Raw genomic sequence first — 17,652 nt, forward strand, 5'->3', positions numbered from 1 at the left:
GGTACATGCCAAACAGGGCATTATATTCGATGATTGGTCTAATGAGGGATGAGTAGAGAGGGGTGATGACCTCTTTCTTTCTGGATGCAAACCCTTTGGCTATAAGATGTGCCATGTAGAAGGACTTTCTGACCACAATGGCAACATGGTGGTCGAAGGTGAGGTGGCTGTCGACCTGGGTGTCCAGATCTCTTATGGCCCCTTCAGTGTTTAGTGGGCTCCCATCAAGAGGGGGCTGAGTTTTTTCCAAAGGGAATGATAACAATTTTTTTGGCGTTGAGCTTAAGGCCATGGTTCCACCACCAGTCATTGGTCTCAGAGAGGCCCTTTTGCAGGATGTCTGCATTGCTTGGGGGGTTGATAATGACTCCTAGCTTACAGTCATCAGTGAACTTGGTTAGCCAGAGTCCCTCTGTGTTGGTCTGGACTTCTGAGAAGTAGATGCCAAGCAGGAGAGGGCCCAGGACCAAGCTCTGTGGGACTCCACTCATTACTGGTTGAAGGTATGACTTGGAGTTTGCAACTTGCATTCTGCGGGTCCTGTCTGTGAACCAGTTTGCAACCCACCTAGTTATATAAGGATTGATGGCTAGTTTGGTGAGTTTATCAATGATACCTGAGCGGGGAATGGTATCAAAGTCCTTGGCCAGGTCGAGCTAGCCTGTATGCACTGCCTTACACTCATCCATAGCCTTGGTGGCTGCCTTGAAGAAGTCAACCGGGTTCAGCAGAAAAGATTTCCCCTTAGTGAAGCCAACCTGTGTGGGGTCAAGAGTTTGGAGATTGCCTATGTCTTTGTTGAGCAGGTCCATGACGATGAGCTCCACAGCTTTGCATACCAGACTCATCAGGCTAATGGGACAGTAGTTCTCAGAGTCTGTAGTTGCTCCCCCTTTGTGGAGAGGGATGACTGTAGCAGTGCGCCATTCATTATTCCTTAAGCATAAAACCTGAGGTAAGGCTGTGAATGAACAGGGCACACATGTGTGGTGCCAGTTCATTTTGTAGTTCATGTAAGACACAGCCAGAGATATTATCTGGTTCCATGGATGCTGTATTCTTGGCTTTGGTAAGGTCGGGTGGCACTATGCAAGGGTAATCCTATGGCTAGGCTTGTAAAGGCCCCATGGCCATTAGCCTAGTACACACCTATGAACCTATGAACCTATGAACAATGCAGCTTTTACCTGTGCCGCAGAAATGGTGGGTACCAGACTTTCTTCTAGTATTGTGATAAGGCCTTTGGGCGGGTAAAGTTGGCACTGAATCTGTCAGCTAGTATGCTGGCTATATTTGTAAGGTCAGTATAGGAGGTGGGAGGTTGGCATAATGGTTAAGGTGTTTACCTTACAAACACAAGGTGCAGGGTTTGATTCTCATGTGGGTTAATTGTCTAGGCTTAAAATGGTCCACAAGGGCAGTTAGCCTAGTACTAATCTATGAACCTATGAACCATTGTCCAATAACTCAGAGCAAATCTGGGTATTGCCTTGGAGGTTCTTGATATAGCTATAGAAGGCTTTGCAGTTGTTTTTGGTGTCAGTCGCAATTCTGCCTTCATAGTTGGCTTTAGAGGATTTGATAAGGGATCTCAAATTTTTTGTAGAGTCTGATAAGGGAGTTTTTCCAGTCTTGTGACTTGATTTTTTTCTGCAACAGCTTCTTCCTTCTATTGTAAAGTTTATTGATGGCAGGCTCCACCAGACTGGCTTCCTTTTTTTGGAGGAGAGCATCTTGGTTCTATTTGGTGTGGCAAGATCCATGTATTTGAGTACGTGCTCGTATAGTGCATTGGAGTATGATTTGGCAGTCATGCAGCTGTTTTCCACTGGCATGGGTGCCAAGAAGTTAGCCACCTCTGTTTTAGGAGCCCAAAGCCAGCTTTGGAGAAGTTTTTCAAGGTAGTCACCTTAGCCAGGGGTGTGGGTGAGATGGAGATTTCCATGGTGATCAGTTTGTGGTTGGATTTAACCAGGGAGAAGTTGACTATATTTGTGGAGCAATGGTCTCCCATGTTGGTGATAACCAGGTTGAGGATGTTGCTTCCTCTAGTGGGGGTCAGAATGAGGTGTTCCAAGGCACTGGAACTGATAAATCCCAGGAAGCTTTGGACCTGTACATTGGTACTAGAATAGTTTTCCCAGTTGATGGAAGGGTAGTTAAAGTCACCCAGCATGAAAGTATTGGGCTGAACCTTGATAGATTCCAGGGTGCTTAGGAAGTATGAGTGAGAGTCAAGGGACATGGTTTGGGTTCTCTAGCAGGCAATGACTTGCATCAACATCTTGCCCAGTGTTAATTGCACCTGTAGTATCTCAGATGCATTATGCTGGGCTAACCAGTCTGGAGGTGTCTATATCCTTTATGAATATGGAGACACCACCACCTTTGGAGCTTCCGGCTGTATTCTGGGGCCAAAAGGTATGGAATGAGTTATAGCCTGAGAGTGCAGGAGTTTTTTCTGCCTCTTTAAACTAGGTCTCCGTTACAGCACAGATGTCGACATTCTCCATTTTTAGGAGAGCTTCGAAATAATGCATCTTGAGATTTAGACTTCTAGCATTGAGCAGCATGACCCTCAGATTGCATTTGTTTGTAAAAGTTACAGTGGAATTTTAGTCTTTGGAACACTGCCTAAAAAGGCATTATAGGGGTGGCAAGAGCCTTAGCCAGTAGCCGAAATCCCAGGGATGACAGTTGCAGGCCATCTCTGGCAAAACATCAAGGTCTGTCGATCATGTCGTCCCAGGCAGACAGATACTGGATCCCCTTAGAATGACATCAGAAACTTAGCCAGTTGTTGAAGTCAATCATTTTCTGCTCGCACTGTGGTATCATTCTGGGTGATGGTAGAAAACTGCTCAGGGCTAGGGTCATACCTGCCTGGGCCACATAATCTGAGAGTTCCATCACATCTCTTTTCATGTAGTCCAGGGAGGTATGTCTCAGGTCATTCACACTCACATGGACAATGACTGAGTCATATTTGTACTTGTTGTGGAGTGACCTGAGTACATGAGTTATGTGGTGGATCCCTCTGCCTTAAGGGCTTAGGTTTAGGGGCACACTGTGATGGTGAGCTATGTGTTCTGAGGTTGGTGTTGCGTTGTGATGGTCGACTGTGTTTCTGTTTTGGGGGGTCTCTGTTATTTGGTACATTTTTATTGACAGCCTCCGCAAAGGTGGATGTATGGTTTGTGTTTCCATTTGTGAGTTGTGATGGTTGGTGTTTTAGAGGGCTGTGTGTTTCATATAGTGAGTTGCAGGTGTTGACCTTCTCCTCTTGACCAGCTATTCCGGTCTTAGCTGGAGAGTGCACTGCTTCCAGTTTAGTGATATAAGTGCATCTCTCACATGTATGAGTGTTGGGACCAGAGGTAAAAGGAGAGGGTTGTCTGCTTACATGAGACATTTGCTACACTGTCGAAGAATGCCCAAGTGCACCAGGTTAGCAGGAGAAAGCAAAGAAAATTGCCCTACAGTCATGACTAATAAGTACTGGTGCTGTTACTGTGTAGGAACAGCCAGTGCTGATAGCACCTAAGTGTGCTGCACTAAATGCTAATAATGCCTGTAAAAAGTACTAGTCAATTAAGCTAACTGAAGTGCAAGAAGTGAAGAAGAAGCAGGTTCTGAGGGAAAAATTGAAGAGCAGACTTTCTGGCACCTCTAATAGTTTACCTCAGATATGCACCACTGCACTGTGTGCAAACCCGTGCAAACACAGGCTTTTAAACCAGAAAGTTGAAAGAGAAGGAAAAACTGCCCAAACAAACAATAAATTACAATTTCTGGGTCAGAAACCACCCCTCTTGTGGCAGATAGGCTACCTGGTGCTTATCACTTCCACTGATAAGCTAGAGGGCTTCCCTCTAACACAGAAAGGTCTAGAGACTCAGAAACTTACAAAACAGTCCTGGATGCAGCAAGTCTGTATCTGGACTAGACTAGTTACAGGAAAGGCGGAAACAAGCTTAGAACTTTTTTTTTTTTTTTTTTTTTTTTTTTTTTTGCAGAAAAGCAGTTAAACAGCAGAAAAATCACTTTAAATGCAGTGCAAGCTAGCACACTTGCGTGAATAGCAATATTAAGGCAAAAACAGTTTAAATAAATGCAACTGAATTAAAAAACAACAAATGTCAAGTGCAAAAAGCAGTAAATTACGGAAAAATCAAAATGGAGGCACTTAATAGTATATCTTTCTCCTTCCTGTTGCTCTTGCTGGCTACAGGGCGCCAAAACTGGATCTGCAGAGCTTAAACAAGTGCAAACCCATACAAACACGGGCTTTTAAATCAGAAAGTTGAAAGGGAAGGAAAAACTGCCGAAACGGCCAATAAACTACAATTTCTGGGTCAAAAACCACCCCTCTTGTGGCAGGTAGGCTACTGGTGCTTACCACTCCCACTGATAAGTTAGAAGGCTTTCCTCTAACACAGAAAGGTCTGGGGACTCAGAAACTTACAAAACAGTCCTGGATGCAGCAGAAAAGCAGTTAAAACAACAGAGAAATTTCTTTAAATGCAGTGCAAGTTAGCACACTTGAGGGTGTAGCAATATTAAGGCAAAAATAGTTTAAATAAATGCAACTGAATTAAAAAATGACAAAAATAAGTGCAGAAAGCAGTAAATTAAGAAAAATCAAAATGGAGGCACTTATAGTATCTCTTTCTTCTTCCTGTTGCTGTTGTAGTCTGCAGGATGCCAAAACTAGAGCCCTGCTCTACTTTCCTGGAATAGTCTCCCAGTTCTATTATTGCCTTTGTTAACATCATACTCAGGTAGTTTTTCCCTAATTTCTTTGCCTTCAGACTAAATATGTGTTAACTTATCTGAGTGTCTTATCTACTTCTTCCATCTGTTCTTTTTTTTTGTTTTATGGCTCACAGCTATGTATTCAGTCAGTGTTCTTACTGACCTTAATAATCCCTGTTTATATTTTACTGATTTTTTTTTATTCTAAAAAGAAGACTATCATTCTTTTTTATTTGCTCTATTTGCTTTCCTTTGTTGAGATGGCCATGTTGCTTTTTCACATTGGACTTCTGTAATCACTTTTTTGTGAAGAATTTCTGTTTTCTTCTGGAATCCTTTTTGGTACTCATAGAAACTCTCCAATGTCAGTATTTTCAAACTAACTGCAGTAACTGTCGGCTTATTATTCCTTTATCATTTATCTTTTCCAAGAGGGCTATTTTAAGCTGATCATCCACTTGCCACCTACTGCAAGCCCTTCTATGCAACTACTGTTATATGGTAGCAGGCTTACAGTTCCCCAGATTTTTCCTTCTCTCCCTATACAAGAGCATTACGTTACCATCTTCCATTCCTTTATCATTTCTGGACTTGTCAATGATATAAAGCTCTCCACTGGGAATCTTCCAACATGACGGCAGGATTTCTGAGGATACAAACAGGCAGCCCTTCTGGTCCTTGTATTTTATGTTTCCCTATTGTGGACAAAGGTTGAACAGTCAATTGCATGATTACAACCCACCAATGAGTGGTTTTCCACCACAGGAAATCACTGTCGGTGAGTTGTGCCAGCAGTAATGCCGGTTTTGAGGAATTTCCCTCTTTTTCGAGTTGGTGTGACTATGGAATTGGCATATATAAGTTTGGGTTGTGTGTAGCCCGTACCCCTACATGGGGGGGGGGGGGGTGCTGCAAAAAGACAGTTTTTTAATTTTTTTTTCTTTTGTAAATATAGTTCATGGATTCTGGTCCTTGGTGCATTTGCTTTCATCCACTCATAATGGAAAAAGAAGTTATGTACTTACCATAACATTCTATCTGTGTTGTCCATTTTCATTCTATCTCAATATATGCGTTCGAATTTGACACTCAGATCTGACTCGGCTGTTACTCCACCTCGTGGAAACCAACAAACTCTCGAGTTCCTTTTCTACCCACAATACACCATGACTAAATTCCCTCAGATCCTTTTTACAGCTTGACAGAGAATGAGAAAGAAACTATAAAAGAATTGCCATAACTGGAGCTCAACATAAGAGATACATGGTGTTCTTGGTGTCCTTAAAGCTCTCATTCCTCCAGACGTTATTTGTGGGAGATGGAGGGTGGGGAGTTGAGGAAGAATGAAAATGGACAACCACAGCTGAAACGTTATGATAAGCAGATAACTTCTTTATCTGGTGTTGTCAATTTTCATTTATTGCTCAACATATGGGACAGTGTCCCCAGCTACTTAAATTCCTGGGTGGACTCTAAGGAAGGATATTCCTGAATACAGTTGAGTCAAAGGCTGCTCTTTCTCTCCAGACCAGATCCAGTTTGTAATGAGTGATAAAAGTATGCAGATTTGACCAAGTTGCAGCTGCATATATATCGTCCATGGATGCTCTAGACTGGAATACAGTGGATGTAGCCATAGATCTAGTTGAATGAGCCTTTAATGGTTTTGGTAGGGGGAGATTCAGTTTAGTATAGACAAAGGAGATGCAATCCGTTGACCATCTGGCTATAGTTACTTTTGTCATCAGGAAAGGAGAAAGGCAACAGTCATCCCTCTGCACAAAGGTGGGCCATCCACAGACCCTGGAAACTAATGACCCATAAGTCTCACTAGTCTTATATGTAAAGCCATAGAAAGAATTAGCATGGAGATGATCAACAGAGATATAGTAAACCTCCAGACACTGAACCCAACCCAGTTTGGTTTCGTAAAGAGAAGATCATGCCTACTCAACCTTGTGGACTTCACCAAAGGAATGGATGAGGGCAAAATTGTTCACACTACCTACTTTGACCTGGCTGAGGCATTTGACACAATACCCCACTCAGGCATTGTTGACAAACTCACGAGGTTAGGTACAAACCCGTATGTCACCCAGTGGATACCCAAATGGCTCACACACAGGACTCAGAAAGTTAGAACTGGGGAGTCCACTTCTACAAAGAGGCCAGTCACAAGTGGAGTTCCACAAGGATCAGTCCTTGCACCGCTCCTTTTGGCATTTACTTCTCAGAAGTCAAGCCCAATGTCAGAGGTCTCTGGCTGACTAAATTTGCAGATGATTGCAAATTAGGAACTGTCATTGAATCTCACACTGACACAAATGTTCTCCAGGAGGGGCTAACACAGACAAACAACTGTTGTCAGAGTCATGGACTAAAACTAAATGCCAAGAAATGCATAATAGTATCCTTTGTGAAATCATCCATGCCTGGTAACTATAATATTGACAACACACCCCTTAGAGTTGATCCAGTAGTCAGGGACTTAGGGACACACATAGTAATTTTGCCTTTGATTATTACGTGTCTACAGTTGTGAGGAAATCATTCTATGTTGCGCAACTTATAAACAAAGGTATGGCATCTAAGTCCAAGGAAGTCATTGTTCCACTGTATTCAGCATTCATCAGACCTATCGTTGGGGTCTATATTAGATGACCGAATGTTTAGGTGATCGAACACCTAATGCAGGGAAAGATTTCCCTTGGCCATTTGCCAGAGTTTGCTATTTCCCTACTGTTGAGCGATCTCAGAGTTGGTATATTTAGTTAGGGGGGTGTGGGAGGCAAAGCTCCCCACTTAATTTAGATGTATAGTAATGTTTTTTGTGTTGTGGCCGAGGGACGTGTTTCCATGGGACATTTGACATTGTGCGGTCCGATATTAGAAGATCGATGTTTAGGTGTTCGATCACCTAAACATTCGGTCTTCTAATATAGATTGAGTACAATTCCCCCTTTGGTATGTACCTAACCAGGCATATCCAACAACTGGATGTCTACAGAGGTTCCTCACTAAAAGAATACACGGCATTGACGGGAGAGCTATGCCTGGCATACATACGACTGCAAGGGCCTTTTTAAGCATAGCCATGCATCCCAAATCTCTGACAAGTTCTGATACCCTTGATAAGTGTAAGCAGGGGCCTGGGAGATGAACCATTTACAGGTTTCCTGTGTCCATTAGAGACATAGGTGCCAAACCATGGATGAATTTCCAGTTCCCCATCCAATTGTCTAAGTTGCACTTAAACTGGGTTAGGGAGGAGCTCTGCTTTACATGGTTAGGGAGCCTGCTCCATACACAGGGTAGTCTCTGAGATGCACACCTGTCTCTCCAGGGTCTACATCATATATTCGAAACTCCAAAATGTCGAACACCATATGTTAGAACTTGGAATTTTGAATATTAAAAACATCGAACGCTCAGAATAGCAAATTTTTTCCCAGGGAAAAAATTTACTGTTCCGAGAAACATACACCCAACACAAGCACACCAAAATAAATAAACCACACACACATTTAACAAAACCCAACCCCACACTAAACCACGCATACATTACTAAGTATCCACTTACCTTAACCCGCACCCTAACCCTAAGGTCCGTAACTATCGCACACATACCCTACAAATCTATACATACAAATCTATACAGAAACAAACTAATTAATTCACACACATACAGTTAACAAAACACAACCCTACACTACACCATACATACATTACTAACTATCCACTTACCTTAACCTGCACCCTAACCTTAAGGTCCGTAACTCTCGCACCATAGTGGAGGAAATAGCAAAGCCACAGAATGGCCCACTGAAATCTTGCCCTAGGTAAGATTTTGATATTCCGGGGCTTTGCTATTTTCACCATTCGATATTTTGGGTTTGATGTTTTCACATTCGGTGTTGTACCTCTTTGGAATTTTGATATAGATCCTCTTTCCAGCAGGTCCTATTTATATCACAGGCAAGGTTTAAATCATTACAATGAGTAATTCTGGTGCTGTTTGTTTTGTTGATATGCAGGAGGTCCATCAGAGTGGGGTCAGACAATGCCCTGTATGCCAGGCATAGATCTCCCCTCAAAAGCCTGTAGGAGACAGAATACAGGGATAGATACTTGAGGCAGTCTGCTTAGGGCATTTTACATACTTTTTTTAGTGAGAAACCTTTGCGAATGTTCCAGTTGCTGGATATGTCTGGTTAGGTACATACCAAAGGGGTCATTGTACTCAATGATAGGTGTGATGAATGCCAAATACAGTGGAACAATGACTTCCTTGGACTTAGATGCAATACCTTTGTTTATCTTTGTTTATAAGTTGCACAACAAAGAATGACTTCCTCATTACATGAGGATCAAAGGCTAGATTAATATGTGAGTCCCTATGTCCCTGACTGCTGGGTCAACTCTAAGGGGTGTGTTGTCAATATGATAGTTACCAGAGATGGATGACTTCCCAAAGGGTACTATTATACATTTCTTGGCTTTATGTTTTAGTCCATGGCTCTGACACCAGTTGTTTGTCTGTGTCATCCTCTCCCAGAGACCATTTCTGTCAGCATGGGAGTCAACAACAGCCCCTAATTTGCAATCATCTGCAAATGTAGTCAGTCAGAGACCACTGACATTGGTCTTGACTTCTGAGAAGTAAATGCCAAAACGAGCGGTCCAAGGACTGATCCCTGAGGGGCTCCACTTGTGACTGGCCTCTTTGTAGAGGTGGACTCCACAATTCTAACTTCCTGAGTCCTGTCTGTGAGCCAGATGGCTGTCCACCAGTGAATATGTACCTAATCTCTTGAGTTTTTTAGCAATGCCCAAGTGGGGTATTGTGTCAAATGCCTTGGCCAGGTCAAGGTAGGCAGTGTGAACCATTTTCTCTTATCCACTGTTTTGAATATCTTCTCTAAGACATCCACCAGGGTGAGTGGGCATGATCTGCCCTTGATGAAACCAAACTGGGTTGAGTCCAATGTCTGGAGGTTTACTATATCTGTATTGATTATCTCCATGATAATCCTTTCCATGGCTTTACATATAAGACTAGTGAGACTTATGGGTCTGTAGTTTCCAGGGTCTGTAGATGGCCCACCTTTGTGCAGAGGGATGACTGTTGCCTTTCTCCATTCATGAGGCACAAAGCCTGTTTGGACGCTACAGTTAAATAGTAATTCCAGAGGCCCTGATAAGTTATGTTTCATGCTATTTAGAAGGCATCTTGGGATATTGTCTGGGCCCATTGATGCAGTGTTCTTGGTCTTAGAGAGAGCATGAAGGATCTGTTCCCTAGTGATAGTAGGTGGAGTTATATTTGATGGTATTTCCTGAGGGAAGGTTGAGGGAGAGAGAGGGGTAAAGGGGCTGAATTTATCAGCCAGGAGGATTGCTATATCTTCTGACTGAGTATACATGACTTCATTTACAATGAGCTCTGCACATAATTGTGTATTGCCTTTGAGGTTGCGGACATAGCTAAAGAATGCTTTGTGGTTGTCATTGACCTGGGAGGCCAAACTTACCTCAAATTTGTCTTTGGTAGACTATTTGTCCTCTGAGTTGTTTAGTTTGATGAGAGTGCTTTTGTCCTGCTGGGTGCTGCACCTCCTAATTTTTGCCAAGATTTTCTTCCTTCAGTTATACAGCCTGCTGATTTTGTGATTCCACCAGGGTGGCTTGTTTTTTGAGTTAGTTCTGTACTTCTTCCTGGTGGGTACAACTGCCTCTATGCAGCTATTATCATGCTTGTACAGGGTTTCTATGAACAGTTCAGTATAGGCAGCAGTGTTCTCAGGGTTTATGGGGGCTTGAAATTTTGCCATGTTGTCACTTAATAGCAGGAGGTTAGCCTTAGAGTAGTTCCTGAATATTCCAGGTTTAGCTGGGGATCCAGGTTTTATTTTTACTTCAAAGGAGACCATTTTGTGGTCTGACCTTACAAGTGAAGAGATTACAGTAGCAGGTGTGCAGCATTATCCCATATTAGTGAGGAGCAGATTCAGTATGGCTGCATTCCTGGTTGGTGAAGTGAATATCAGATCCAGGAAGTTTGTGTTTACAAAATCCAGGAATCTCTGTGCCTGTATTTTTGGTGTTATATAGGATTCCCATTTAATAGTGAGCTATTCACCCAAATATGGAAACACATGGAATTCCTGCAGTCTCAAGTGAGCTGCCACTACTGCCATACACTTGGTGAACACCCTTGGGGGCTGAAGTGAGGCCAAAGAGCAGTGCTCTGAACTGGGGATGACTGGCTGCCAGCTGGAAGTGTAAGTACTTTCTGGATCATCTTTTCATTTTTACATGATAGTATACATCCTGAAGGTCTTTCAAGGACATCTAGTCATGCTTGCTCAGAAAGGGCAGAATTGACTGAACCGTGACCATCCACAACTTGGTGTGTTGAACCGACTTGTTCAACACACTGACATCTAAAATCAGTCTCCAGTCCCCTGTCTTCTTTGGCACTAAAACGAATCTTGAATAGGTTCTGGATTCTATTTGGTCTGGAGGGACCACTTGGATGACTCTTTTTTCTAGCACCATTTCAATTTCCAGTGCTGCTGCTTCCCTCTGATTGGGTGGAACATTGGGGATTTTCTTGGATAATGGGGGGTGGAAGGGAAAAGGGAATAATATAACCTCTGGAAAAGATTCTCTGCACCCAAGTGTCATTTGTTATTTTTAGCCAGGCTTCTTGGTGCAGAGATAAGCAGCCCTCCATTGCCTCCAGAGGAAGGTAATCAGGCCTTCATTCAGGAGTGTTGATAGTGTCTATCGGAAAAAGTCTCTCTTGACCCTCAGTTTTGTGGGTCTTCTCTGCCACTGGGGCATCTTCTACCATTATCGCTCTCCCTTTGCCTGTGGCAGACCTATCTCCATGTGTGTCCCGGAAAAGACCCTGAGACTTCCTGAACCACATCCTTCAACCTCCTTCTTGATTTCTGGAGAAGGTCCGTTGAGGAGCCGAAAAATGTACGCCTACAGCAGACAGGGTCTTTCTGTCCTTCTCACATCTGGAGAGTGTGTCATTCACTGTGGGGCCAAACAAAGAAGAACCGTCAAAGGGACTGCTGACAAAAGATGACTTGAAAGGCTCTGCAAAATCACACAGGAGCATCCAGGCATGCCTCCAAATGGAAATGCCCGAACCCATAGCCCTTGAGGCACCTTCTGCAGCATACAAAATGAGCCTCATGGATGCATTTGCAATAGAGTGAAGGGTAGTCAACTATGAAGCCACAGAAGTTTGAGCCTCTGCAGTAGTGGTCCCTGTAAGAGAGTCTGAAAGTTCCTTAATTAAGTCCCTTTGCAACCTTGTGAAATGTGCCAGATAGTTCAGTGATCAGACAGCAAAAGCTGCTGGAGCATATACTCACTTCCCAAAACTGTCCAGCACCCTAGATTCTCTACTGGGGGGATGGAGAGTGGAATTCTGTTCTGTGAGTTCATTTTTGTTAGCTGCCACCATGACCACGGCATCAACTGGTATTCCCTTACTACAATGTTCTCTTTCTACCGGTGGAGCCAGAATCCAGTTTGGTCTCTTGGGGATTGGCTCAGTTGTATCAGGTTCTTCCATGCCCACTTAGAAACCAAATCAGTGAGTTCATCAGCAGACAGAGTGAACCAAAAGGTAGATGGGCCAGTCCCAAAAGTTTCCAGAAATGCTGATTCTTCAGGAGATGGGTTTTGGGCAGAACTGACACCCTTCTGTTTCAGGATCTCAAGAAAGTCTCCAAATGAGACGTCATTGGGTGTTTTTTTGGGAGACCCTCCTCCCTCATCAAAGTCAGTATCCTGGGTGACAGACTCCTGGGGAAGTCCAAGTACTCCTCTTGCGAGTCCTCCTCCTAGGGACTTCTTCAGTGGGATGATCCAGAGAAGTAGTGGAAGAAATGACGATACTCAATTGGGTGGTCTGGAAGCTCTGGGATGGCTGTCACAGTGCCGTAGAATGCTCAGGATCATGGTACAAAGTCAGCTGAGACTTCAAGGGTGGATCCAAGGGGGAAGGACCTGCCTGACCTGCCAGAGCAGAGAAAACCCTCTTCACAACCTTGAAAGCTGACCACTCTGGACAGAAGGAAACCACTGAAGCTGAGAAAATGAGTTTCTGGTTCATCAGCTCACTCCACTCAGAGAAGCAGCTGCCCAAGGCAAAAGCTGGAGATGCATTCTCAAAAACAGAAGTTCCTAGAGGAACAGAAATCTCCAAAAACCTCAGAGTCGATCCTATCCCCTGGATCTGACCTAGAAGCTTCGGCTCAGAGAGTTGTCCAGATCCGACAATGTCAGAGCCGGTGAGCTCAGAGTAACTGTTAGATCCAAAGAGAGGACTCTCTTCAGATCTGACACAGAAGGGCCTGGAATGCTCAGATCTGAGGACTCTAACTCCATAGACTGGGTCAGAAGAGGAGTAGCTACCAGTGGAGTAGTCGATGGACAATGTTCCTGACCTGAGGGGGGTTAGTAACTGAAAACTCCCTTCTGAAATTGCTCCAAGAACAATCTCCTCACCATCCTTTCCACATCGGCCTCCATGAGACTTCTGAAGAAATGAGATGACACCATAGAAGGGGGCTTAGAGTGCCATTCAAGGAAAGGGGACATCACTCTGGATGGTACTGGGTCCAGTGAAGGTAAATATACAGTTCAAAGCAAATGCTTCAGATCTGGGGACTTTGGCTCCAGCCAAATAACTCATTGGATCCAAGGATGGTCAGATTGCAGGAGATGTCAGATCCAGTTTTGTATTCTTTTTCCTCGGCTAAGACAAAGTCGAGACCATAGAATCCAAAGACCTGGACTTTTCTGAAGGATCCTTGAATTTAGGATTTGGAGATTGAACTCCAGCAATGGCCTGAGAAAAGGTTGCTGGCAAAAGACCTTTCAATATTAATTTATTTCTCCTTTTTGTTAAGGCTCTTAGGTTAAACCCACTGCAAATGTCACATTCTTGTTCTAAGTGCTCAGCCCCTAAACAATAGATGCATAAAGAGTAGACATTGGTAAATGGCACAGTCACAAGTAAAATACTGAACAATCAGGTAATCACAAAAAACTAATATATTCAAACTGTAGCAATCTAAATACTGTAAGAGAGAAAGGAAAAGGGCAGAATAAAAAGACTATCAGACTTTTTTTTTAATTTAGAAAAAAGAAGAAAAAGTATAACAGCCTTAATGCAAGAGATATAGAGGGGTAGGAAAGACTTACCAACGATGGCATCAGGAATACATTCACAAGTGTAAAAGGGAAAAAAATTAGGCAAGAATAGTTGAAAACTTGATAGGAAGTACCAAGTTACCAAACAAAAATAAATTTGTTAAAAGAATTGATTAAGGATAAAGTATTTTTAAAGAAATGTACTTATCTTAAAGCGAATATTCGAGAGCAGTAGCTAACCACTTATCTGAGAGATGTTAGTCATGGTGCATTGTACATAGGAAAGGAGCTCGAGAGTGTGTTGGTCCCTATGAGTTGGAGTAACAGCTGAGTTAGATCGAAACCTATACACTGAGGAATGAATGAAAATTGACAACATCAGATGCTGTATTTTATTCTCCCGAAGGGCAGGCATTCTCTCTCTCTACTAGTTCTTTTCCTGATGTTTGAGCACTGCTGTATCCATTCTGCCCTATATTCTTCCCAGCATAATACCTTCTACTTGTCTTCCTTTCTAAAGACTAACGAAAATTTTTACTTTAACACAAATAGTCAAAGACTTGATTAAAGATTAAAGTGTTGCAACATAAAACCTGCATTCTGCTCTTGTAACAAAGTGTAAAAGATAAGCTTCCTCTATGCAGTGAATCCTGTTTTTGTCAACATTCAAGAATATATACTGATAAAATAATAACTATTTTTAATTGGTTGCAGACAGCAATATAAACTTTCTGCAACATTCAGTGCACATATGCCAGTATCTTAAAATCCTTTGCTAAAAAATCGGATGATATGACAACTGCATACAGACCTGGTTAAAATAAACAAAACACTGATAGAGTTTATCAACACAAACAACAAAAGGCTGGAACAAATGGAATAAGCTTTAAAAAGATATTCAGATGAGATGATAGAGCTGCAAAAATCAGAAGTCAAAATGAAGAAAAGGCTGGCTGGATATGAGTGCTCAGGGCAGATCACGTAGGGAAAACTTGAGATTTTCAACTGTATCAGAAAAGCTGGAAGGAACAGGCTGCATTAAATTTGTGAAAGCACAAATAAACAATTGGACTGGTATTCCACAGCAGGACTTATTAGTTGAATGGGCCCATCGGGTGTATGCTCCACATCTAGCTATAAGAAAGCAACCCAGACCTTTACTAGTAAGGATGCAATCCTACTAGCAGAAAGAGTTGATTTTGTCAAAACTATGGCAGAAGGATAAAATACTAAAAGTAAGGGACAGAGAAGTGTTTGTGGAGAATGGTTACTCATTGTACACCAGGCAAAAGAGAAGCAAATTCATTCCTCTATTCAGAGAATGTCAAGACACAGTTGTAAGATTCAAACTACTGTATCCAACTGTCTTCAAGGTATTCTTCCCTAGAGGGGCAAAATAATTTTTTGATGAAGTGCATGCTAAGGAGGAAATACAAAAGTTTGTCCAACAAAAACTGAGCTGTGAAAAAGAAGGAGATTGAGCTTCTTGTTCCTCTGGTAATAAAGACCACAGAGAGACTGCACCTGTGAAACCTTTTTCCACTATTTCAACAGAAAATGTTGGGGAGAAGGAAGGGATCATGACAGTTGACTAGAAGAATCAAGAGTACAGTGGAAATGAAGCAGAGACAGGATATGGGTGATGGAGAAGAACAGTAATAAAATCAATAACTTAATGTGGGATTACAACGCAATAATTACATTTGTGATATATGACAGCACAAGAACATTTAGAAATATTGGACTTCTTCAAAATTTGTTTGCTGAGTGGGGAACTCTAAAGTATATGCCCTACTTCATGTCATTAATGTTCAGAAAAATGCTTTGGGGAGGGGAAAAGAGGGGAGAATACTAACTGTAAGTAAAGAAAACACTTTATTTTCTTAATAATAGTATATTTGCATTGCATGGTTGTCATTGCATGCTATTTTGGGTGTAATGGGGGAGTCTATATTAGAAGACTGAATGTTTAGGTGATTGAACACCTAAACATCAAGCTTCTAATATTGAAAGCAAAAAACGGCGACTGGCCGATTTAATGCAGGGAAAGATTTCCCTTGGCCATTTGCCGAAGTTTGCTATTTCCCTACTGTTGAGTGATATCAGAGTTGGTATATTTAATTAGGGGCGGTGTGGAGGGCACAGCCCCCATGTTGGGAGGTGTGGGGGGCAAAACACCTCACTTAATTTAGATGTAAAGTAATGTTTTTTTGTGTTCTGGCCGAGGGACGTGTTTCCCTGGGATGTTCGACATTGTGCGGTTCGATATTAGAAGATCGATGTTCAGGTGTTTGACCACCTAAACATTTGGTCTTTTAATATAGATCCGTAATGGGGATTGTAAACAGGTGTTATTTTTAATTTTCTCCCCTCTTCTCTTTTTCATCTTGTGCAGTTTTGCAAAACATAGGCAATGCAATGATAAAAAAGGCGGGGCCTGGTTAAGGGGGCATAACAGAGTTCAAATTAACATGTTTTTTTCATTTTTTGCATGGGGAAATGACTGAATGGGGACCTTTGTTTTGAGACAGACAGCAAGTAAATTAAAAAGAATATTGAATATTATAAGGCTTTTTTTCTAGCACTTGAAAATATGCATACTAAGTAGCATTTCTGCAGCTGGTTTTCGTGCCTCCATGGAGACAATCTGATAAAGAGAAGCTGGAGACAGTCTGATGGAAGGTGACTGGCTGAGGAAAAAGAAAAAAAAAAGAACAGAGAAACTGATTAGTACATAATGTTCCATGAAAACAATCAGGAGTTTTACCAGGTGTGACAACTTTAAAGATAATGCAAAACCAGTTAGACTTGAAGTAAAGTTCTCTCAGTTTTTTAAATGCAATGGGGATACTAATATAAACAGTGCTTTTGTTTTTTCTTGTTCACCCTTCATCTCTCTTTCCTTTGTTCAGGTTGAAAAATGTAGGCATTACAATGAAAAAAATGAGGAGGGAAGGAGATGGGAGGAGCGGAATGGTCTACCTAAGAGAGTATGACAAAAGAAAAATCAGTGTGCTTTTCCCCATGCTTACATAGGGAAATGACTGGGTAAAAACCCTAGGAGCTATCCAGTAACAAGTTTATTACAAAGCATGTAAATGAAAAAGAATATTGTAAGGCTTTTTTTTCTGATAAACAATGTGCCCTTAGCAGTTTTGTGTCTGGTTTGCATGTCACTAGAAGACAATTTGATAAAGAGAAATGGCTTGGAGAGTGCTTACTGAAAGCATTTAAGTGTTTTCTCAACTGGGAGAGTCATATAATGCTTAGTAATAGCACAGGCTGTACTATGTTTCTTAGCATAACTAACCTTTCTTTTTGGTTAACTTTAGCCTGTCTGTGTAGCTATCAGCTTAGAGCTTATGTTCTTATTAGGAAGCAAAAACTTCAATATCTGAAGATGTACGTAGTTTTGTGTATTATTGTTAAGTTCATAGGTTTTAGGAGGTTTTTTTTGGGGGGGTTGTTCTATTTGAGGGCTTTCAAAAAAACAAAACGTTATGTAAGATGTGACATAGGTACAAATGGATATGACATAAAACAACTGTATAAAAAACCAACCTGCCTAACAGTATATACATGTAGCATAAAAGATGAAACTAGACATTTAGCGAAAGAGGAGTTACATATAAAAAGTGGTAATGATAACTATATAAGAAAATTATACTTTTTGTAATGTCTTTCATTCTGAATGGTCTTATAGATAAATACAAAAAA

Source organism: Protopterus annectens, chromosome 7.part0 (genome assembly GCF_019279795.1).
Source record: "Protopterus annectens isolate FY-2018-M chromosome 7.part0, PAN1.0, whole genome shotgun sequence".
Lineage (NCBI taxonomy): Eukaryota > Metazoa > Chordata > Ceratodontiformes > Protopteridae > Protopterus > Protopterus annectens.